At 49.5% G+C, this 23,951-nt stretch overlaps 2 long non-coding RNA genes across 3 annotated transcripts; one reads left to right on the top strand and one right to left on the bottom strand.

Annotated features, from left to right (window-relative positions):
• The first annotated feature begins 1,530 nt into the window (after window positions 1-1,530).
• Window positions 1,531-22,129, top strand: LOC307033910. The gene is made up of 3 exons (XR_013806704.1): window positions 1,531-1,628; window positions 21,095-21,189; window positions 21,914-22,129. It is a non-coding gene; the product is annotated as an uncharacterized lncRNA (long non-coding RNA).
• On the bottom strand, window positions 21,612-23,834 carry LOC307033909. Of its 2 annotated transcripts, XR_013806702.1 has the most exons (4): window positions 23,532-23,834; window positions 22,136-22,269; window positions 21,893-21,960; window positions 21,612-21,770 (listed from the first exon to the last, which is right to left on the bottom strand). It is a non-coding gene; the product is annotated as an uncharacterized lncRNA (long non-coding RNA). The 2 variants fall into 2 exon arrangements; XR_013806703.1 differs by lacking the exon at window positions 23,532-23,834 and having other exon boundaries at window positions 22,136-22,368.
• Between the last annotated feature and the right edge of the window lie 117 nt (window positions 23,835-23,951).

Raw genomic sequence — 23,951 nt, 5'->3', positions numbered from 1 at the left:
AGTGTACCTTTTTAACTTTGCCCTTAGTCGGACCGCGAAACTTTGTGGTTAGACTGAGAGTAGAAGAGGTCAACTGACCAATTCTACTGAGTGAAGGCGTTTAAACATCCGCTTATATTCACTCTTAAAATAGGAAAGTGGTTGAGAACACAATAGAAATGATATCTGGATTTAATTTAATATATACCACTCTAACTTTACTCTTAAATAGATAAATACATTTTGGGTACAATTAGTCTAAAAATAAAATAATATAGATATATAAAAAATATTTGTAATATAAGTCTGAACGGATTTATAAGGATTTCTTATTATAATACATTGTATATTATAATTGACTTGCAGTTCATGGAGTAACCACTATGAGTGCTAAGGGTCATGTTACCTTCAATTCCGCCGGATCTAACGTCACTTCCGGTTGGCGGCAATATTAGAATTGCCTTGCAGTTCATGGAGTAACCACTATGAGTGCTAAGGGTCATGTTACCTCTAATTCCGCCGGATCTAACGTCACTTCCGACTGGCGGCATTGCCACTTCCGGGCTGGTGACTACATGTGGCGGCAGCTGAGAGAGCATGTGTGTTAAGATTCTACTAAAATCCTCTGACATCCACATGAAATACTGGTCTTTCAACGTCGAGAGTGAGTACGTGTGATTATTAACATGTTAGAGACCAGATATCAGGGTCCATTTGTAGAAGAATAATTTTTAAATACTTACATAAATAAATAATTTCAATATACATTTCACAAGATGGCTGACTCTAATCATCTTTACTAATTCTCTCTGGCAATGAGAACCATTCTATTTTCAATTAGATTTAAAGTTTAACACTATTGGGCTGTGAGTGTGTGGGTGTGTTTGTGTATATTTGAGCTTTTTCAATTAGATTTAAAGTTTAATTCAGGCCTCTCAGGTGGATAAAAGGAGGGTGGATTTATCTTTGATTAGACAGCACCCCATGGCTGTTCATAATTGATTTAATCCGGTTTCCTCCATTTTTGACAGGTCCTGTTTTGGCTATTTGTGTCTGTGTGTCCCTCTGTGTTAGCTATTTCAATTAGATTTAAAGTTAAGTTCAGGCCTCTCAGGTGGATAAAGGGAGGTGGATTTGCCTTTGATTAGACAGCACCCCATGGCTGTTCATAATTGATTTAATCCGGTTTCCCCCATTGTTGACAGGTCCTGTTTTAACTATTGGTGTCTGTGTGTCTCTCTCTCTCTCTCTCTCTCTCTCTCTCTCTCTCGCTCTATGTGTACCCACCTCAAAGCTCACTGACCTGACCTACCTACCTGTCCTTTTCCCCAAGTTGGGACCGTTTAGAAAATAACACAACACCGGGGACTTGATCATCCCCGGCTGGGGCCACCCTAGTTTGAGAGTGTCTGGTGATAATGGCCGAAACACTCGATGATCTCTGGGTCCATCACTGAGGATGTGTTCAAAACAAGTATAAAGGACTAGTTTGTTCCCCAAAAAACCTCTTTTTTTGAGAACAAACAACTACTGACTATCTGTCACCATAACCTCTTTTCCCAAATGAAAAGGAGGTGCACTTGCACTACCAGCTGCCGCCACTAGATGGAGACAGGAGACCACAAATGGAGGACTGGCTGACAGGAGAGGTATATGCACCACTCTGGCCTTTTGCCTAATCTTAAATTACTTCTCCATAAAAGGTTATTTTACTCTCAACTCCAACAATTTAAATTAACTTAAGGTACACTCTTACCCTTAGTCCCAGCTCTAAACTTAACCAGTCGGGCCTATATGCCTAATCCTAAAATCAATATTATTCATAGACTATCTTCCCCTCAGTTTGACCACTAATCCCAACCACTCTGGCCCTTTGCCTAAACCTAAACCACATCCCCCCCTCCCCACTTTTTCCTCCTGACCTATTGTTCGACCCTGCTCTGGGCGAGACTGCACGTAAGGAAATGGGCCATACACAGATACCGCCAAAGCGGCAAGGGGAGGGCATTCGTTGGTAACCACCCTCTACCCCTCCCTGTGTCTGTTCTTCAAGCTTAATTACTCTGTCTACTACACTTGACACACTTATGACCCAGTCATGATGCTAAGCTAGGGCATGAGCCGACACGTCCTCGTAGTGCGCGTGCCTCTCCTTGGATCTCTGTATAACCATGAAGTCGTCGGGCGACATGGGGAGATCCGGTGGCCCTTACAAAAACCTAACCCTAAACCCTAACCCTAACCCTAACCCTAACCCTAACCCTAACCCTAACCCTAACCCTAACCAACCCTAACCCTAACCCTAACCCTAACCCTAACCCTAACCCTAACCCTAACCCTAACCCTAACCCCTAACCCTAACCCTAACCCTAACCCTAACCCTAACCCTAACCCTAACCCTAACCCTAACCCCTAACCCTAACCCTAACCCTAACCCTAACCCTAACCCTAACCCTAACCCTAACCCTAACCCTAACCCTAACCCTAACCCTAACCCTAACCCTAACCCTAACCCTAACCCTAACCCCTAACCCTAACCCTAACCCTTCAAACGCACCCCTCCCATCCCAACAGCCAAGATCGTCATCATTTCCATAGGCATTAACAACAAGGACGATGACGCTAAACGCACAACTGTCAAACAACTCAGTAGTATGATCAAATTCGCTTCTCAGACCTTCCCCAGGGCTTCCATCTACATCCCCCTCATCAACCATTCACCCCACCTGACCCCAGCACAAACACGCAATATCACATTCACTAACAACTACCTTGCCATGCATCACAAGACCCTACAACCCATCCCTCAGGAAGCCTTCCGGACTGGCCAGGACCACATCCACTGGACCTCCCCCACAGCTCAACTCATCCTGGACTCCTGGTGCGGAGAACTAAATTTCTGATTACCTCTGAACCTAACCCGGCCCAACGCATCCTCCTACCTAACCCCCCAAATAACCTCACCAGCACTCCCCCTGTACCTGACCAGAACCCTGACCTGAGGTGGAATTCACCCTCCACCGTGCTTAATTTATCCACCCTCTTTGTCCCCTCTGTAGCCCAGCAACAACTCTTACAGAGGGGCCTCACCTTTGTTCCACGCCCCCCCCGTCATGACCGAGAGGAACTTCAAAGGGATTTACACCAATACCACAGACGTCTCAAAATAATTGACTATTTTCACACCAAACCCCGCACCCAACAGTCACTATTTACCTTCCCTTCCAACTGGGAACCATTACTCACCCAAGTTCACCCCCAAACCAAACAAACTATCACCGCCAACAAACGGGCCCTGCAATCCTTCCAACCACCGACAGACATTCCAGATAATCTGTCGGTGGATGAGCGCAGGGCCCTAATCCAACTCAATAAAAACCCACACATAGTAATCAAACCGGCCGACAAAGGATCAAAAATAGTTATCATGGACAGACACCACTATATCACAGAAGCTCACACACAACTTAGTAACCCACTCCATTACAAACCCATCCCGGACACCATTCAACCCCAGACACAACTGCAAGTTAGACCCATAATACAAACACTTTACCAACTGAAATTCATTTCCGCCAAGCAGAGGGACTTCCTCTTTGGTCCAGATACACCCCGCCTCCGTCAATTCTATCTACTTCCAAAAATCCATAAAGACCCCTCCACCTGGACCATTCCCTTTGAGGTTCCTCCCGGCAGACCCATTGTCTCTGACTGCAGCAGCACTACGTACAATATCTCCCATTATATAGAGCACCATTTAGGCCCCCTTTCCACCAAACACCCCAGCTACCTTAAAGACACCTACCACTTCCTCCGGATCACTAGACCCATGGTCGTTCCCACCCAATCCCATCTGTTCACCATTGACATCAACAGCCTGTATACCAACATCAACACAGATTTAGGCCTTCTTTCCGTTACCTCCATCTTCTCCAAACATCCAGACCATAAACGACCGGACAAATATCTACTTTCCCTACTCGCCCTCTGCCTCAACAACAACGACTTCATCTTCAACGACCAACACTACCTCCAAATCCATGGAACGGCCATGGGTCAGCGTTTCGCCCCCTCATACGCCAACATTTACATGAGCGAGTGGGAGCGAGAAGCACTGGCCAAGTGTACCCATCTACCATCCCTGTACCGTCGATTCCTGGACGACATTATTGGCATCTGGCCCCATGACATCTCCTTATTCCCACAGTTCATCAACACCCTCAACAGCCATCACCCCACCATCAAAGTAAAATACATCATACATGAACACACAGTCAACTTTTTAGATACCACAGTTTTTTTCCAACCTCTCAACAACACACACAAAAAAATACTCACTAAGGTTTACTTTAAGTCCACGGACACACATTCACTACTACATAAATCCAGTTATCACCCAAAACACACTTTCCCAGGAATCATCAAATCTCAAATTATCCGTTTTCACCGGATTTCCTCCAAACCATCTGACTTCCACCATTCCGTTAGGATTCTGTTCCATAGCCTGCAAGCAAGAGGCTATTCCAAACGCTTCCTCCGTCATATAAAGGACACCACCTTGGCCAGCCTCGCTCCCACTCGCTCTCCTCCTCCGCCTCCCCTTAGAGGAAATCCACCTCAGGTCATGGACTCGGACCAGTCTCCACTCCCAACACCCCTCTCCACTCCCGAATCTTCCTCCCCCCACCCTAACCAGGGTTTGCATCCCACCCCCCTCTTCCCTAACCCCAACCCCTTGGGACGTGGAGACTGCCCGGACCACTCCCCCACCGACAACCCTCCCCCACCCAGTCCTAACCCCAACCACCCCCCACCTGACCCTAACCCCAACCCTAACCCTAACCCTAACCCCAACCCTAACCCCAACCCCAACCCTAACCCTAACCCCAACCCCAACCCTAACCCTAACCCTAACCCGGACCCCAACTGTCAACTCATCCCATTTGTCTCCACCTTTTCCCACACCATCACAGGATTCCACCGGACAGTTAAACATAACTTCTCTCTCCTCCAGTCACAACCATTCTTCTCCAACCACAGGGTCATTTCAGCCTACCGGAAAAATCCAAGCCTACACGACATACTCATACATTCCAAATTTAGCAGCAACAGAGCCTTACCACCTTCACAACATAGTCACCATTACATCAACAGAAAATACATACATAACCAATACAGTGGAGCAGCCTTCCCTGCCCTTGGTTCATTTTCCCTTAATCACAGCAACATAGTCTACATTATCACATGCAACACCTGTAAAAAACACTACATAGGCGAAACAAAACACACCATACTCACCCGTCTCAAACAGCATCTGTACAACATTGGGGAAGGTCGACTCCCAACCCCCCTGGTCACCCATTTCCAACAACACCCGCCAGACCAACTCATCATCTCGGGCCTGGAAACCAACGACCGGTGGACCATCGGGCAGAGGAAGAGGGCGGAAACATCTTGGATCCAGAAACTCGGGACAACCATACCCAGGGGACTCAACGACAGCTAGCTCTATCTCCTCTGGATCCTCCCTCTCCTCTGCCCTACAGTCCCAGGGATGATCTGTACTGCTCCTCCTCCTCCTTGGTCCATACACTAACAGGATAACACACCCACAACACCCATCCACAGACCCCTAGGCCAGTGCTAACAATTCCCATACCGGAATCCATAACACTACCCCTAACCCAAACCTAACCCTAACCCTAACCCTAACCCTAACCCTAACCCTAACCCCTAACCCCTAACCCTAACCCTAACCCTAACCCTAACCCTAACCCCTAACCCCTAACCCTAACCCTAACCCTAACCCTAACCCTAACCCTAACCCTAACCCCTAACCCCTAACCCTAACCCTAACCCTAACCCTAACCCTAACCCTAACCCTAAACCCTAACCCTAACCCTAACCCTAACCCTAACCCTAACCCTAACCCTAACCCCTAACCCTAACCCTAACCCTAACCCTAACCCTAACCCTAAACCTAACCCTAAACCCTAACCCTAACCCTAACCCTAACCCCTAACCCTAACCCCTAACCCTAACCCTAACCCTAACCCTAACCCTAACCCTAACCCCTAACCCTAACCCTAACCCTAACCCTAACCCTAACCCTAACCCTAACCCTAACCCTAACCCTAAACCCTAACCCTAACCCTAACCCCTAACCCTAACCCTAACCCTAACCCTAACCCTAACCCTAACCCTAACCCTAAACCCTAACCCTAAACCCTAACCCTAACCCTAACCCTAACCCTAACCCTAACCCTAACCCTAACCCTAACCCTAACCCTAACCCTAACCCTAACCCTAACCCTAACCCCTAACCCTAACCCTAACCCTAACCCTAACCCTAACCCTAACCCTAACCCTAACCCCTAACCCTAACCCCTAACCCTAACCCTAACCCTGGAAACCAACGACCGGTGGACCATCGGGCAGAGGAAGAGGGCGGAAACATCTTGGATCCAGAAACTCGGGACAACCATACCCAGGGGACTCAACGACAGCTAGCTCTATCTCCTCTGGATCCTCCCTCTCCTCTGCCCTACAGTCCCAGGGATGATCTATACTGCTCCTCCTCCTCCTTGGTCCATACACTAACAGGATAACACACCCACAACACCCATCCACAGACCCCTAGGCCAGTGCTAACAATTCCCATACCGGAATCCATAACACTACCCCTAACCCAAACCTAACCCTGCCCGTGCCATTGGTCTGGACTGACTACACCACACTCCACCACCATTCCTATCCTGTATCCCCACCTTTCATTACTGACCGCCCACATATGTCTCCCCACACCATGGTAACTTCCTCACAAAAACCCAACACATTTTTCTTACACTACACCCCATAGTTATGTTGCACCCTACACAGGTTTTGTTTCTTTATTGTTTTGTAAGTTTTTCCGGCGGCCAGCTGTCGGCTGGTCTCGTACCCCGACCTCCCAGGTGAAGCAGCCGCACCCTACCCACTGAGCTACCCACTGTTCATGAAATACATACCAACACAACCAATACATCATTCATTTCCTCTCACATACACCCATTGCCTTACCCCCTTCACTAGCCTATCGGAGCATTTCTAAGCATCCACCTATTGGAACTTGGAGGCGGGACTCTCCGCCCTCCTCCAACATTTCAAATAGCCTCATTGTGTCTCACTCCTCTTGATCCTCTGAAGAAGCAGCAACTCCTGCGAAACGTCAGGAGGATTTTTCGCCCCGCTGCACAGTACCTACCACTTGATAATATTGTAAGGTTTTTAAATTATTTATGCTTTTAAATTATTAAAGGACTATCTTACTCGCTTGTGGGGGTTCTGCCCTTTTGTGATTTTGACTGGCCTTTTTTGGCTAACTGAGCTGGCCCACCTGGCCTACAAACATTTTCACGCCTTTTCGAGTCTCTCCCTGGAAAAGGACAACCATCCTCCTGGGACCGGCCTTGAACCCGGACCTCCCAGGGCAGGGAGCCTCGGCGTGCCCGGTTGGCCACGGGATCTTCTATTCGAGGGAGCTGCCGGATAGCCAGCCTGCTACCTTTGGCTCCATCTCCTACGCCAGGAGGACCCAGAACATCGGGGCCAGACGGAGTCATACCATCCTGCGGACCAGGTAAGGGCCTTCATAGGCGACTGAGATGTCCTCTAATGGGAATCAGACTGTGCGGTGGAGCGCTAGAGGAGCGCAGACACACCTTCACTTTAATAATACTACCAACACCAGACAGACCCTACAACCACTTTTAGAAGTACATACACACCCCATCACCACACCACGAACAACACCCAACATCTCATTGACGGAGCCACAACGCATTCTGTTTCATCCACCAGACCCAGCAACCAGACATAGTAGTAAAGAATATTTTAAACTCATCCAAGCCACACACCACAAAAACATAATAGATAGGGCCATACTGACACGCATTTATCCACCAGGCATGACCAGACAGGTCTCCAGACTCACAGATTTCATTAAGCCCTCCACTCCAACAGAACACACACACACACTAATACATAACAACACCATCAGCTGGATGCACACCAACATGACCATTCTCCAGCAACACTACAACACTACAATTACATCACTCCAGAACACTCCCTGGAATCACATTGCATTTGAAATAGCTACAGGTTGGGCACGGAAGCGATATGGCCCCAGGTTACACACAGATACATTACACACAGCCAAACAAACACTCCACAACACCACACCTGCTGACACCCCCACCTCCCCCCCACAACCGTGGAGGTCCCATCCCAGGCACCCTCATCCACTTCCCCTTCTAAGTGAGGAGGAGTTCCCTCACTTACCGAGAACCCAAACCCGCAACAGATCATCCCTCTCCCTCGGTTCCAGGCCCTCACTCTCAGAAGCTGTCTCCCAGTATCATCGCCGCCACCCACCCTCCCAGTCAACCAACCTTGTCCGCCCACCATCAACCGTCAACTCCAGTGACCATCCCGCATTCCATCCCAATTCATACAAGCCCCAGCTAGGTCCCTCTCTGAACCCCCTGAGAGGTCCTGGCCCTCCTCGGCCTCGGCCCCCTCCTCTACTACCCAACCCCCCTTTCCACCCCTCCCCCTCCATTCAGCAGTATCCGCTGCCTCAAAGAACTTCCCGTACCCGCTTTCCAACCCGGGACCCTACCCCATCCAAACCCACTTCCCCGACCACCAGTGAAACCACTACTCCAGCCGCCCCAGATCAGAACTCCAAACTTCCCAGTACCACCCTTCCTTCTACATCACCCCTACCCCAGCCCTCCCCACCGCCTCGGGTTGGCACCATCGACCTGAGTACCCCCTCACCTCCACCCTACTCCCACTCTTCCTCTCCCAACAACACTCTCAGCAACCGCCAAACCACCTTCAAGGTCCACCATTCCAACGTCTCAGTCAGCTTCCCAGATAACATTCTCTCCCTCTCCCCATCCCCTTCAGGTGTCGCCGGTTCCCAATTGGACCTCGCTGGCACCCGGGACCCAACAGACTCTCTACTCCATCCCACACAGGGGCCGATGATGAAAGGTCATCTTCTCAAGGTCATCCAGACCGTACAAGTCCACTCTGAGCCCCCCTCTGGCCAGTCTGTTGGGTCACTACAGCCCAGCGGGTCTACTGCGGGGACTGGCACACCACCCGACCCAGATCCCAACCCCCTAGGAACCCCTCCATTCCTTAACCTCCAAGGACCTTCACCCCCTCCTCCAACTCCACCTCCTTCCCGTCCTACTCCTTCCTCTTCTCCCTCTCCTCCGCCATCTCTCCCCTCTCCAGTATTCCTCCCTACCCTATCCCTTACCCCTGTCTCCGCCCCCCTTTTCTTCAACCCAACCAGCTCCGCTTCCCCAACCCATTATGCACCCATCTCCCACATAGCCAGACCACAGAAGAAAGCACTGGACTGGTCCCTGGGAGGCACAAAAGCCATCCGGATACTGGGAGACTCAAACATTAACCGTATTCCACCCCATACCAACTCCACACTACAGCTGGACTCCTATCCTGGAGCCAAAGTTTATCACTTCTTGGAACTCTTCAAACGCACCCCTCCCATCCCAACAGCCAAGATCGTCATCATTTCCATAGGCATTAACAACAAGGACGATGACGCTAAACGCACCACTGTCAAACAACTCAGTAGTATGATCAAATTCGCTTCTCAGACCTTCCCCAGGGCTTCCATCTACATCCCCCTCATCAACCATTCACCCCACCTGACCCCAGCACAAACACGCAATATCACATTCACTAACAACTACCTTGCCATGCATCACAAGACCCTACAACCCATCCCTCAGGAAGCCTTCCGGACTGGCCAGGACCACATCCACTGGACCTCCCCCACAGCTCAACTCATCCTGGACTCCTGGTGCGGAGAACTAAATTTCTGATTACCTCTGAACCTAACCCGGCCCAACGCATCCTCCTACCTAACCCCCCAAATAACCTCACCAGCACTCCCCCTGTACCTGACCAGAACCCTGACCTGAGGTGGAATTCACCCTCCACCGTGCTTAATTTATCCACCCTCTTTGTCCCCTCTGTAGCCCAGCAACAACTCTTACAGAGGGGCCTCACCTTTGTTCCACGCCCCCCCCGTCATGACCGAGAGGAACTTCAAAGGGATTTACACCAATACCACAGACGTCTCAAAATAATTGACTATTTTCACACCAAACCCCGCACCCAACAGTCACTATTTACCTTCCCTTCCAACTGGGAACCATTACTCACCCAAGTTCACCCCCAAACCAAACAAACTATCACCGCCAACAAACGGGCCCTGCAATCCTTCCAACCACCGACAGACATTCCAGATAATCTGTCGGTGGATGAGCGCAGGGCCCTAACCCAACTCAATAAAAACCCACACATAGTAATCAAACCGGCCGACAAAGGATCAAAAATAGTTATCATGGACAGACACCACTATATCACAGAAGCTCACACACAACTTAGTAACCCACTCCATTACAAACCCATCCCGGACACCATTCAACCCCAGACACAACTGCAAGTTAGACCCATAATACAAACACTTTACCAACTGAAATTCATTTCCGCCAAGCAGAGGGATTTCCTCTTTGGTCCAGATACACCCCGCCTCCGTCAATTCTATCTACTTCCAAAAATCCATAAAGACCCCTCCACCTGGACCATTCCCTTTGAGGTTCCTCCCGGCAGACCCATTGTCTCTGACTGCAGCAGCACTACGTACAATATCTCCCATTATATAGAGCACCATTTAGGCCCCCTTTCCACCAAACACCCCAGCTACCTTAAAGACACCTACCACTTCCTCCGGATCACTAGACCCATGGTCGTTCCCACCCAATCCCATCTGTTCACCATTGACATCAACAGCCTGTATACCAACATCAACACAGATTTAGGCCTTCTTTCCGTTACCTCCATCTTCTCCAAACATCCAGACCATAAACGACCGGACAAATATCTACTTTCCCTACTCGCCCTCTGCCTCAATAACAACGACTTCATCTTCAACGACCAACACTACCTCCAAATCCATGGAACGGCCATGGGTCAGCGTTTCGCCCCCTCATACGCCAACATTTACATGAGCGAGTGGGAGCGAGAAGCACTGGCCAAGTGTACCCATCTACCATCCCTGTACCGTCGATTCCTGGACGACATTATTGGCATCTGGCCCCATGACATCTCCTTATTCCCACAGTTCATCAACACCCTCAACAGCCATCACCCCACCATCAAAGTAAAATACATCATACATGAACACACAGTCAACTTTTTAGATACCACAGTTTTTTTCCAACCTCTCAACAACACACACAAAAAAATACTCACTAAGGTTTACTTTAAGTCCACGGACACACATTCACTACTACATAAATCCAGTTATCACCCAAAACACACTTTCCCAGGAATCATCAAATCTCAAATTATCCGTTTTCACCGGATTTCCTCCAAACCATCTGACTTCCACCATTCCGTTAGGATTCTGTTCCATAGCCTGCAAGCAAGAGGCTATTCCAAACGCTTCCTCCGTCATATAAAGGACACCACCTTGGCCAGCCTCGCTCCCACTCGCTCTCCTCCTCCGCCTCCCCTTAGAGGAAATCCACCTCAGGTCATGGACTCGGACCAGTCTCCACTCCCAACACCCCTCTCCACTCCCGAATCTTCCTCCCCCCACCCTAACCAGGGTTTGCATCCCACCCCCCTCTTCCCTAACCCCAACCCCTTGGGACGTGGAGACTGCCCGGACCACTCCCCCACCGACAACCCTCCCCCACCCAGTCCTAACCCCAACCACCCCCCACCTGACCCTAACCCCAACCCTAACCCTAACCCTAACCCCAACCCTAACCCCAACCCCAACCCTAACCCTAACCCCAACCCCAACCCTAACCCTAACCCCAACCCCAACCCCAACCCTAACCCTAACCCTAACCCGGACCCCAACTGTCAACTCATCCCATTTGTCTCCACCTTTTCCCACACCATCACAGGATTCCACCGGACAGTTAAACATAACTTCTCTCTCCTCCAGTCACAACCATTCTTCTCCAACCACAGGGTCATTTCAGCCTACCGGAAAAATCCAAGCCTACACGACATACTCATACATTCCAAATTTAGCAGCAACAGAGCCTTACCACCTTCACAACATAGTCACCATTACATCAACAGAAAATACATACATAACCAATACAGTGGAGCAGCCTTCCCTGCCCTTGGTTCATTTTCCCTTAATCACAGCAACATAGTCTACATTATCACATGCAACACCTGTAAAAAACACTACATAGGCGAAACAAAACACACCATACTCACCCGTCTCAAACAGCATCTGTACAACATTGGGGAAGGTCGACTCCCAACCCCCCTGGTCACCCATTTCCAACAACACCCGCCAGACCAACTCATCATCTCGGGCCTGGAAACCAACGACCGGTGGACCATCGGGCAGAGGAAGAGGGCGGAAACATCTTGGATCCAGAAACTCGGGACAACCATACCCAGGGGACTCAACGACAGCTAGCTCTATCTCCTCTGGATCCTCCCTCTCCTCTGCCCTACAGTCCCAGGGATGATCTATACTGCTCCTCCTCCTCCTTGGTCCATACACTAACAGGATAACACACCCACAACACCCATCCACAGACCCCTAGGCCAGTGCTAACAATTCCCATACCGGAATCCATAACACTACCCCTAACCCAAACCTAACCCTGCCCGTGCCATTGGTCTGGACTGACTACACCACACTCCACCACCATTCCTATCCTGTATCCCCACCTTTCATTACTGACCGCCCACATATGTCTCCCCACACCATGGTAACTTCCTCACAAAAACCCAACACATTTTTCTTACACTACACCCCATAGTTATGTTGCACCCTACACAGGTTTTGTTTCTTTATTGTTTTGTAAGTTTTTCCGGCGGCCAGCTGTCGGCTGGTCTCGTACCCCGACCTCCCAGGTGAAGCAGCCGCACCCTACCCACTGAGCTACCCACTGTTCATGAAATACATACCAACACAACCAATACATCATTCATTTCCTCTCACATACACCCATTGCCTTACCCCCTTCACTAGCCTATCGGAGCATTTCTAAGCATCCACCTATTGGAACTTGGAGGCGGGACTCTCCGCCCTCCTCCAACATTTCAAATAGCCTCATTGTGTCTCACTCCTCTTGATCCTCTGAAGAAGCAGCAACTCCTGCGAAACGTCAGGAGGATTTTTCGCCCCGCTGCACAGTACCTACCACTTGATAATATTGTAAGGTTTTTAAATTATTTATGCTTTTAAATTATTAAAGGACTATCTTACTCGCTTGTGGGGGTTCTGCCCTTTTGTGATTTTGACTGGCCTTTTTTGGCTAACTGAGCTGGCCCACCTGGCCTACAAACATTTTCACGCCTTTTCGAGTCTCTCCCTGGAAAAGGACAACCATCCTCCTGGGACCGGCCTTGAACCCGGACCTCCCAGGGCAGGGAGCCTCGGCGTGCCCGGTTGGCCACGGGATCTTCTATTCGAGGGAGCTGCCGGATAGCCAGCCTGCTACCTTTGGCTCCATCTCCTACGCCAGGAGGACCCAGAACATCGGGGCCAGACGGAGTCATACCATCCTGCGGACCAGGTAAGGGCCTTCATAGGCGACTGAGATGTCCTCTAATGGGAATCAGACTGTGCGGTGGAGCGCTAGAGGAGCGCAGACACACCTTCACTTTAATAATACTACCAACACCAGACAGACCCTACAACCACTTTTAGAAGTACATACACACCCCATCACCACACCACGAACAACACCCAACATCTCATTGACGGAGCCACAACGCATTCTGTTTCATCCACCAGACCCAGCAACCAGACATAGTAGTAAAGAATATTTTAAACTCATCCAAGCCACACACCACAAAAACATAATAGATAGGGCCATACTGACACGCATTTATCCACCAGGCATGACCAGACAGGTCTCCAGACTCACAGATTTCATTAAGCCCTCCACTCCAACAGAACACACACACACACTAATACATAACAACACCATCAGCTGGATGCACACCAACATGACCATTCTCCAGCAACACTACAACACTACAATTACATCACTCCAGAACACTCCCTGGAATCACATTGCATTTGAAATAGCTACAGGTTGGGCACGGAAGCGATATGGCCCCAGGTTACACACAGATACATTACACACAGCCAAACAAACACTCCACAACACCACACCTGCTGACACCCCCACCTCCCCCCCACAACCGTGGAGGTCCCATCCCAGGCACCCTCATCCACTTCCCCTTCTAAGTGAGGAGGAGTTCCCTCACTTACCGAGAACCCAAACCCGCAACAGATCATCCCTCTCCCTCGGTTCCAGGCCCTCACTCTCAGAAGCTGTCTCCCAGTATCATCGCCGCCACCCACCCTCCCAGTCAACCAACCTTGTCCGCCCACCATCAACCGTCAACTCCAGTGACCATCCCGCATTCCATCCCAATTCATACAAGCCCCAGCTAGGTCCCTCTCTGAACCCCCTGAGAGGTCCTGGCCCTCCTCGGCCTCGGCCCCCTCCTCTACTACCCAACCCCCCTTTCCACCCCTCCCCCTCCATTCAGCAGTATCCGCTGCCTCAAAGAACTTCCCGTACCCGCTTTCCAACCCGGGACCCTACCCCATCCAAACCCACTTCCCCGACCACCAGTGAAACCACTACTCCAGCCGCCCCAGATCAGAACTCCAAACTTCCCAGTACCACCCTTCCTTCTACATCACCCCTACCCCAGCCCTCCCCACCGCCTCGGGTTGGCACCATCGACCTGAGTACCCCCTCACCTCCACCCTACTCCCACTCTTCCTCTCCCAACAACACTCTCAGCAACCGCCAAACCACCTTCAAGGTCCACCATTCCAACGTCTCAGTCAGCTTCCCAGATAACATTCTCTCCCTCTCCCCATCCCCTTCAGGTGTCGCCGGTTCCCAATTGGACCTCGCTGGCACCCGGGACCCAACAGACTCTCTACTCCATCCCACACAGGGGCCGATGATGAAAGGTCATCTTCTCAAGGTCATCCAGACCGTACAAGTCCACTCTGAGCCCCCCTCTGGCCAGTCTGTTGGGTCACTACAGCCCAGCGGGTCTACTGCGGGGACTGGCACACCACCCGACCCAGATCCCAACCCCCTAGGAACCCCTCCATTCCTTAACCTCCAAGGACCTTCACCCCCTCCTCCAACTCCACCTCCTTCCCGTCCTACTCCTTCCTCTTCTCCCTCTCCTCCGCCATCTCTCCCCTCTCCAGTATTCCTCCCTACCCTATCCCTTACCCCTGTCTCCGCCCCCCTTTTCTTCAACCCAACCAGCTCCGCTTCCCCAACCCATTATGCACCCATCTCCCACATAGCCAGACCACAGAAGAAAGCACTGGACTGGTCCCTGGGAGGCACAAAAGCCATCCGGATACTGGGAGACTCAAACATTAACCGTATTCCACCCCATACCAACTCCACACTACAGCTGGACTCCTATCCTGGAGCCAAAGTTTATCACTTCTTGGAACTCTTCAAACGCACCCCTCCCATCCCAACAGCCAAGATCGTCATCATTTCCATAGGCATTAACAACAAGGACGATGACGCTAAACGCACCACTGTCAAACAACTCAGTAGTATGATCAAATTCGCTTCTCAGACCTTCCCCAGGGCTTCCATCTACATCCCCCTCATCAACCATTCACCCCACCTGACCCCAGCACAAACACGCAATATCACATTCACTAACAACTACCTTGCCATGCATCACAAGACCCTACAACCCATCCCTCAGGAAGCCTTCCGGACTGGCCAGGACCACATCCACTGGACCTCCCCCACAGCTCAACTCATCCTGGACTCCTGGTGCGGAGAACTAAATTTCTGATTACCTCTGAACCTAACCCGGCCCAACGCATCCTCCTACCTAACCCCCCAAATAACCTCACCAGCACTCCCCCTGTACCTGACCAGAACCCTGACCTGAGGTGGAATTCACCCTCCACCGTGCTTAATTTATCCACCCTCTTTGTCCCCTCTGTAGCCCAGCAACAACTCTTACAGAGGGGCCTCACCTTTGTTCCACGCCCCCCCCGTCATGACCGAGAGGAACTTCAAAGGGATTTACACCAATACCACAGACGTCTCAAAATAATTGACTATTTTCACACCAAACCCCGCACCCAACAGTCACTATTTACCTTCCCTTCCAACTGGGAACCATTACTCACCCAAGTTCACCCCCAAACCAAACAAACTATCACCGCCAACAAACGGGCCCTGCAATCCTTCCAACCACCGACAGACATTCCAGATAATCTGTCGGTGGATGAGCGCAGGGCCCTAACCCAACTCAATAAAAACCCACACATAGTAATCAAACCGGCCGACAAAGGATCAAAAATAGTTATCATGGACAGACACCACTATATCACAGAAGCTCACACACAACTTAGTAACCCACTCCATTACAAACCCATCCCGGACACCATTCAACCCCAGACACAACTGCAAGTTAGACCCATAATACAAACACTTTACCAACTGAAATTCATTTCCGCCAAGCAGAGGGATTTCCTCTTTGGTCCAGATACACCCCGCCTCCGTCAATTCTATCTACTTCCAAAAATCCATAAAGACCCCTCCACCTGGACCATTCCCTTTGAGGTTCCTCCCGGCAGACCCATTGTCTCTGACTGCAGCAGCACTACGTACAATATCTCCCATTATATAGAGCACCATTTAGGCCCCCTTTCCACCAAACACCCCAGCTACCTTAAAGACACCTACCACTTCCTCCGGATCACTAGACCCATGGTCGTTCCCACCCAATCCCATCTGTTCACCATTGACATCAACAGCCTGTATACCAACATCAACACAGATTTAGGCCTTCTTTCCGTTACCTCCATCTTCTCCAAACATCCAGACCATAAACGACCGGACAAATATCTACTTTCCCTACTCGCCCTCTGCCTCAATAACAACGACTTCATCTTCAACGACCAACACTACCTCCAAATCCATGGAACGGCCATGGGTCAGCGTTTCGCCCCCTCATACGCCAACATTTACATGAGCGAGTGGGAGCGAGAAGCACTGGCCAAGTGTACCCATCTACCATCCCTGTACCGTCGATTCCTGGACGACATTATTGGCATCTGGCCCCATGACATCTCCTTATTCCCACAGTTCATCAACACCCTCAACAGCCATCACCCCACCATCAAAGTAAAATACATCATACATGAACACACAGTCAACTTTTTAGATACCACAGTTTTTTTCCAACCTCTCAACAACACACACAAAAAAATACTCACTAAGGTTTACTTTAAGTCCACGGACACACATTCACTACTACATAAATCCAGTTATCACCCAAAACACACTTTCCCAGGAATCATCAAATCTCAAATTATCCGTTTTCACCGGATTTCCTCCAAACCATCTGACTTCCACCATTCCGTTAGGATTCTGTTCCATAGCCTGCAAGCAAGAGGCTATTCCAAACGCTTCCTCCGTCATATAAAGGACACCACCTTGGCCAGCCTCGCTCCCACTCGCTCTCCTCCTCCGCCTCCCCTTAGAGGAAATCCACCTCAGGTCATGGACTCGGACCAGTCTCCACTCCCAACACCCCTCTCCACTCCCGAATCTTCCTCCCCCCACCCTAACCAGGGTTTGCATCCCACCCCCCTCTTCCCTAACCCCAACCCCTTGGGACGTGGAGACTGCCCGGACCACTCCCCCACCGACAACCCTCCCCCACCCAGTCCTAACCCCAACCACCCCCCACCTGACCCTAACCCCAACCCTAACCCTAACCCTAACCCCAACCCTAACCCCAACCCCAACCCTAACCCTAACCCCAACCCCAACCCTAACCCTAACCCCAACCCCAACCCCAACCCTAACCCTAACCCTAACCCGGACCCCAACTGTCAACTCATCCCATTTGTCTCCACCTTTTCCCACACCATCACAGGATTCCACCGGACAGTTAAACATAACTTCTCTCTCCTCCAGTCACAACCATTCTTCTCCAACCACAGGGTCATTTCAGCCTACCGGAAAAATCCAAGCCTACACGACATACTCATACATTCCAAATTTAGCAGCAACAGAGCCTTACCACCTTCACAACATAGTCACCATTACATCAACAGAAAATACATACATAACCAATACAGTGGAGCAGCCTTCCCTGCCCTTGGTTCATTTTCCCTTAATCACAGCAACATAGTCTACATTATCACATGCAACACCTGTAAAAAACACTACATAGGCGAAACAAAACACACCATACTCACCCGTCTCAAACAGCATCTGTACAACATTGGGGAAGGTCGACTCCCAACCCCCCTGGTCACCCATTTCCAACAACACCCGCCAGACCAACTCATCATCTCGGGCCTGGAAACCAACGACCGGTGGACCATCGGGCAGAGGAAGAGGGCGGAAACATCTTGGATCCAGAAACTCGGGACAACCATACCCAGGGGACTCAACGACAGCTAGCTCTATCTCCTCTGGATCCTCCCTCTCCTCTGCCCTACAGTCCCAGGGATGATCTATACTGCTCCTCCTCCTCCTTGGTCCATACACTAACAGGATAACACACCCACAACACCCATCCACAGACCCCTAGGCCAGTGCTAACAATTCCCATACCGGAATCCATAACACTACCCCTAACCCAAACCTAACCCTAACCCTAACCCTAACCCTAACCCTAAACCCTAACCCCCCCCTAACCCTAACCCCCCCCTAACCCTAACCCCTAACCCTAACCCTAACCCCTAACCCCTAACCCTAACCCTAACCCTAACCCTAACCCTAACCCTAACCCTAACCATGAAGTCGTCGGGCGACATGGGGAGATCCGGTGGCCCTTACAAAAACCTAACCCCTAACCCTAACCCTAACCCCCTAACCCTAACCCTAACCCTAACCCTAACCCTAACCCTAACCCTAACCCTAACCCTAACCCCTAACCCTAACCCTAACCCTAACCCCTAACCCTAACCCTAACCCTAACCCTAACCCTAACCCTCTCCTTGGATCTCTGTATAACCATGAAGTCGTCGGGCGACATGGGGAGATCCGGTGGCCCTTACAAAAACCTAACCCTAACCCTAACCCTAACCCTAACCCCTAACCCCTAACCCCAACCCTAACCCTAACCCTAACCCCAACCCTAACCCTAACCCTAACCCTAACCACTCTGGCCTTTTGCCTAATCCTAAATTACTTCTCCATAAAAGGTTATTTTACTCTCAACTCCAACAATTTAAATTAACTTAAGGTACACTCTTACCCTTAGTCCCAGCTCTAAACTTAACCAGTCGGGCCTATATGCCTAATCCTAAAATCAATATTATTCATAGACTATCTTCCCCTCAGTTTGACCACTAATCCCAACCACTCTGGCCCTTTGCCTAAACCTAAACCACATCCCCCCTCCCCACTTTTTCCTCCTGACCTATTGTTCGACCCTGCTCTGGGCGAGACTGGACGTAAGGAAATGGGCCATAAGCAGACACCGCCAAAGCGGCAAGGGGAAGGCATTCGTTGGGTAACCACCCTCTACCCTTCCTTGTGTCGGTTCTTCAAGCTTAATTACTCTGTCTACTACACTTGACACACTTATGACCCAGTCATGATGCTAAGCTAGGGCATGAGCCGACACGTCTCTAGTGCGCGTGCCTCTCCTTGGATCTCTGTATAACCATGAAGTCGTCGGGCGACATGGGGAGATCCGGTGGTCCTTACAAAAACCTAACCCCTAACCCCTAACCCTAACCCCAACCCTAACCCTTTGATGCAGACAAGTACCTCAGGAAATGGTTCACAGTCTTCAGGAACAACAGCGATGTTGTGACTGTCCGGCCCGACTCTGAAATATACTCGCTCCAGCCACGGACCCTCTTTGTGTCTTTTAGAAACAGCCAGTCTGACAGCCGGTCAAAACCATGGGCCATGAATACTATGAAGTTCTTTATCCGGCTGACATTGGACATACAATTCTCTTTCCGTTTTACTGTCGGTGCGAGACCCTCACAATGACCTCTGTATGTACGTCTCCATGCTTTTAGGCAACGTGATTTCACGCATGGTATTCCGCCGTCCCTTCCCAGTGGACCATTGATTTTGGGGAGAGGGCCAGTCCTTAGCCAGATTAGCTTTCAGCTTATTGGAGACAGACACACGGGTCTTCTGGCATACAGGGGTCTCACTACAGGAGGCTTCTGGGGACCGCATGACAGTCTTCACCGGGGTCTTGCTTCCGGAGGATTCTGGGGACCGCATCACAGACTTGAGAGGGGTCTCACTCACAGAGGCTTCTATGGACCGCATGACAGTCTTCACCGGGGTCTTGAGAGGGGTATTGCTGCCGGAGGCTACTGAGTTCATGTCGGGGGAGATATATAATGCAAATACATTAAAATAGTAAAAGGTACGATTGTGCTCTGCATTAACCGGAATTTGATTTATATAGCCCCCAAAAAATGATTAAAAATCATTTTCGTGGGGAAAAGTGTTAAAACGCCTGATTAAAGCATATGCCCAGCGAGCTCCAGACCATGTGCATTGTGTCGGGGACCCTGGTGAATGATAAGACCCATCATTTAAACGCAAGGGCCACCATTTAAAGTCACTTTTAGGGGGAAAACGCAGCCTCTGTCCATTTGGTTAACAAACTGATAGGGAAATGGACAAAAGTGTGATTAAAGCATATGCAGGACCCCAGCGAGCTCCAGACTATGTGCATTGTGTCAGGGACCCTTGTGAATGATAAGACCCATCATTTAAATGCAAAAACCACCATTAAAAGTCACTTTTAGGCGGAAAACGCAGGCTCTGTCCATTTCGTTAACAAACTGATAGGCAAATGGACAAAAGGGGGAACACGGCCCAGCCGCTGCTCCGCTGCTCCAGACTATGTGCATTGTGTCGGGGAGCCAGGTCAAACCCCTCCATGCACACCGCCAGAACCAGAACCTCACGACCCTGGTGACCTTAAAGGTGTTTGTCTTTGTTTGTTTTTGTATTCCACATAGACAGGCTGGGGTTCAGCACCACGCACAGAGCCTGCCCGCTACCTCCAGGGCGCATCACCACATTTTACAAGCCAGGAAAGGTGCATGGATCCTGGGTAAACATTGATTAAGTGTTTTTAAATGTGTGGAACAGTGTTTTGTCACTTTCAAAACTCTCCTGTCATTGACCGGAGAATTTGGGTCGATGTTGTATTCAATCTGGCCATTAATATTCCAGTGAGACGAAGTACGTACATTGACCGGAGTGATCCCATGTTAACTTTGTCCAAATACCGGAGCATTCCCTAGCCCTAACCATACCAAGTTTGTTATCCCTGTGATGTTTTAAATATTTGACATTGTCCAATGTCTCAATCTTCACACCAACACATCATGGCGTATATAGCAACGTTTATCAGCTCCCTCTGTCAATGTATTGTGAAGATATGCGCTTGTCCAGTTGTAATGGAGATGATCTCTCGGCTGTAGATCACAGTCTCCATTACGTATTATATAGCTTCACTATTAGTGAAGCATATTCATTTGTTCCACAATAAAACATTGCACAGGAAGCATTTCATTTACAAAAAATGACAAGAGCTTGTGTGGCGTTCAAACCCGTTTATTGAATGGTTGACATCAGTATGAGAAACATATATTAATCCTTAATGTCGGAGGGCTGGATTGGCACGCCAACCTAAGGGGGGTGAAAAAAGCGTGATTAGCGATTCTAGTAATTTATAAGCTGTTTAGACTAAGCAATATACATTTCTGTTATATATTTGTCATATCATCCCTGCAGTAGTTATCATAACTCACCTCCCTGTTCTCCTGTCATAGGTCCCAGGTTCCGTCACCGTAAAGACTCCCCAGGGAAACAGCGAGACCTGTTTTATCATTCCGGGTGGGGTTATTGAGCAGGATGGAGGAAGGGGTGTTTTTTTATTGTGTACATTGATGTTTGTTTGTAATATTTTTTCTTTCATAAATTAATTAGGTATTATTGAATTCTCAGCAGGAAACCAATGGACTGTCCACTAAAAGTAAGAAATGAGTCCTTACCCCAAGTGAAGGAGTTCAAGTATCTCTGGGTCTTGATGGGCTTCGAGCAGGACCACGGCAACAGGCCTAGTCACGGTTCATGATACAGAACAATCCTGTAATACTGCAAACCTGCAAGAGGAGGGACACAAAAACTCCGGGGAGCGATGCCCCGGGGGTTGAGTTAGTGATATGTATTAATGAATGTATAGAGGAAGTCTAAGTGTAGACCACCCTGGCTTATTTGGAGTGCCCTCAGGGGCAAAAGTAAAAGGTAACTTTCTGTCTGTCCATTTGGTCACCCGTGTCTCCAATGTAAAGTCCTAAGATTGTACATTTGGAAAATTAAACTCCCTAACGGGGAGTTAGTGATATGCATTAATGAATGTATACATAGAGAGGAAGTCCAAGCCTATAAGAGCATAAACAAGGGACTGGTCCAAGGTCAGCCCGAGCGAAAGCTGCAAAGAGGACAGAGACCAGCGTTAATACAAGTTGAACACTGTGCACTAACAGAGGATTCCACATCAAACCAGCGCCAAAACTGCCTTCACCACCTCAGACCACCAAAATCACCACGTTGACCACCTCAGCGGTCGTTTGAGGTGGTGAACGCGGTGGTTTTGGCGGTCTGAGGTGGTGAACGTGGTTGTTTTGGCGGTCTGAGGTGGTGAAAGTAGTTTTGGCACCGATTTGATGTAGAAACCTCTGTTAATACAAGTTGAACACCGTGCACCGTGCTGGTCCGTCCCCTTGCAGCTTTAGCTCGGGCTGACGTTGGACCAGCCTCTAGTTTATGCTCCTATAGGCTTAGGCTTCCTCTCTATGTATACATTCATTAATGTGTATCATTAACTCAGCATTAGGGACTTGAATTTTCCAAATGTACAATCCTAGGACTTTACATCGGAGACGCGGGTTCCCAAATGGACACACAGAAAAGTACCCTCACTTTTGCCCCTGAGTGCACTAAAAATAAGCCAGGATATTACACCGCCAACACTACCGCGTTCAGCACCTCAAACGACCGCCAACACCACCACGTTCACCACCTCAAACGACCGCCAAATAAAACGCGTTCAGCACCTCAAACGACCGCCAAAACCACCACGTTCACCACCTAATACGACCGCCAAATAAAACGCGTTCAGCACCTCAAACGACCGCCAACACCACCACGTTCACCACCTCAAACGACCGCCAAAGAAAACGCGTTCGCCACCTCAAACGACCGTAAACACAACCGCCTTCACCACCTCAAACGACAGCCAAAACTACCACGTTCACAAACAACCCCATAACAACCACGTTCAATGCTTCAAACAATGCGTTCAAATCAATCAAACATCAAGTTTTTGCAGAGAAAAAACACACTGCAATTCCTGCAAAGACAATACAAATGACAAAGTTGACTTACATGAAAATGAAGGATCCATGATGATGTCAGACAGTTTCCCTGTCACTCCAAAGACGTTACGATGGGCTTCGAGATGGACCAGGGCAACAGGCTCTGTCACGGTTCATGATCCAAACCCATCCTGTAATACTGCAAACCTGCAAGAGAAGGGACAAAAAAACTCCGGGGAGCGATGCCCCGGGGGTTGAGTTAGTGATATGTATTAATGAATGTATAGAGGAAGTCTAAGTGTAGACCACCCTGGCTTATTTGGAGTGCCCTCAGGGGCAAAAGTAAAGGTAACTTTCTGTCTTTCCATTTGGTCACCCGTGTCTCCAATGTAAAGTCCTAAGATTGTACATTTGGAAAATTAAACTCCCTAACGGGGAGTTAGTGATATGCATTAATGAATGTATACATAGAGAGGAAGTCCAAGCCTAT

This window comes from Notothenia rossii, assembly GCF_949606895.1.
Source record: "Notothenia rossii genome assembly, chromosome: 3".
Taxonomy (NCBI): Eukaryota; Metazoa; Chordata; class Actinopteri; order Perciformes; family Nototheniidae; genus Notothenia; species Notothenia rossii.
The sequence above is the reverse complement of the archived record's forward strand: the minus strand, read 5'-3'. Positions and strand labels throughout refer to the sequence as shown.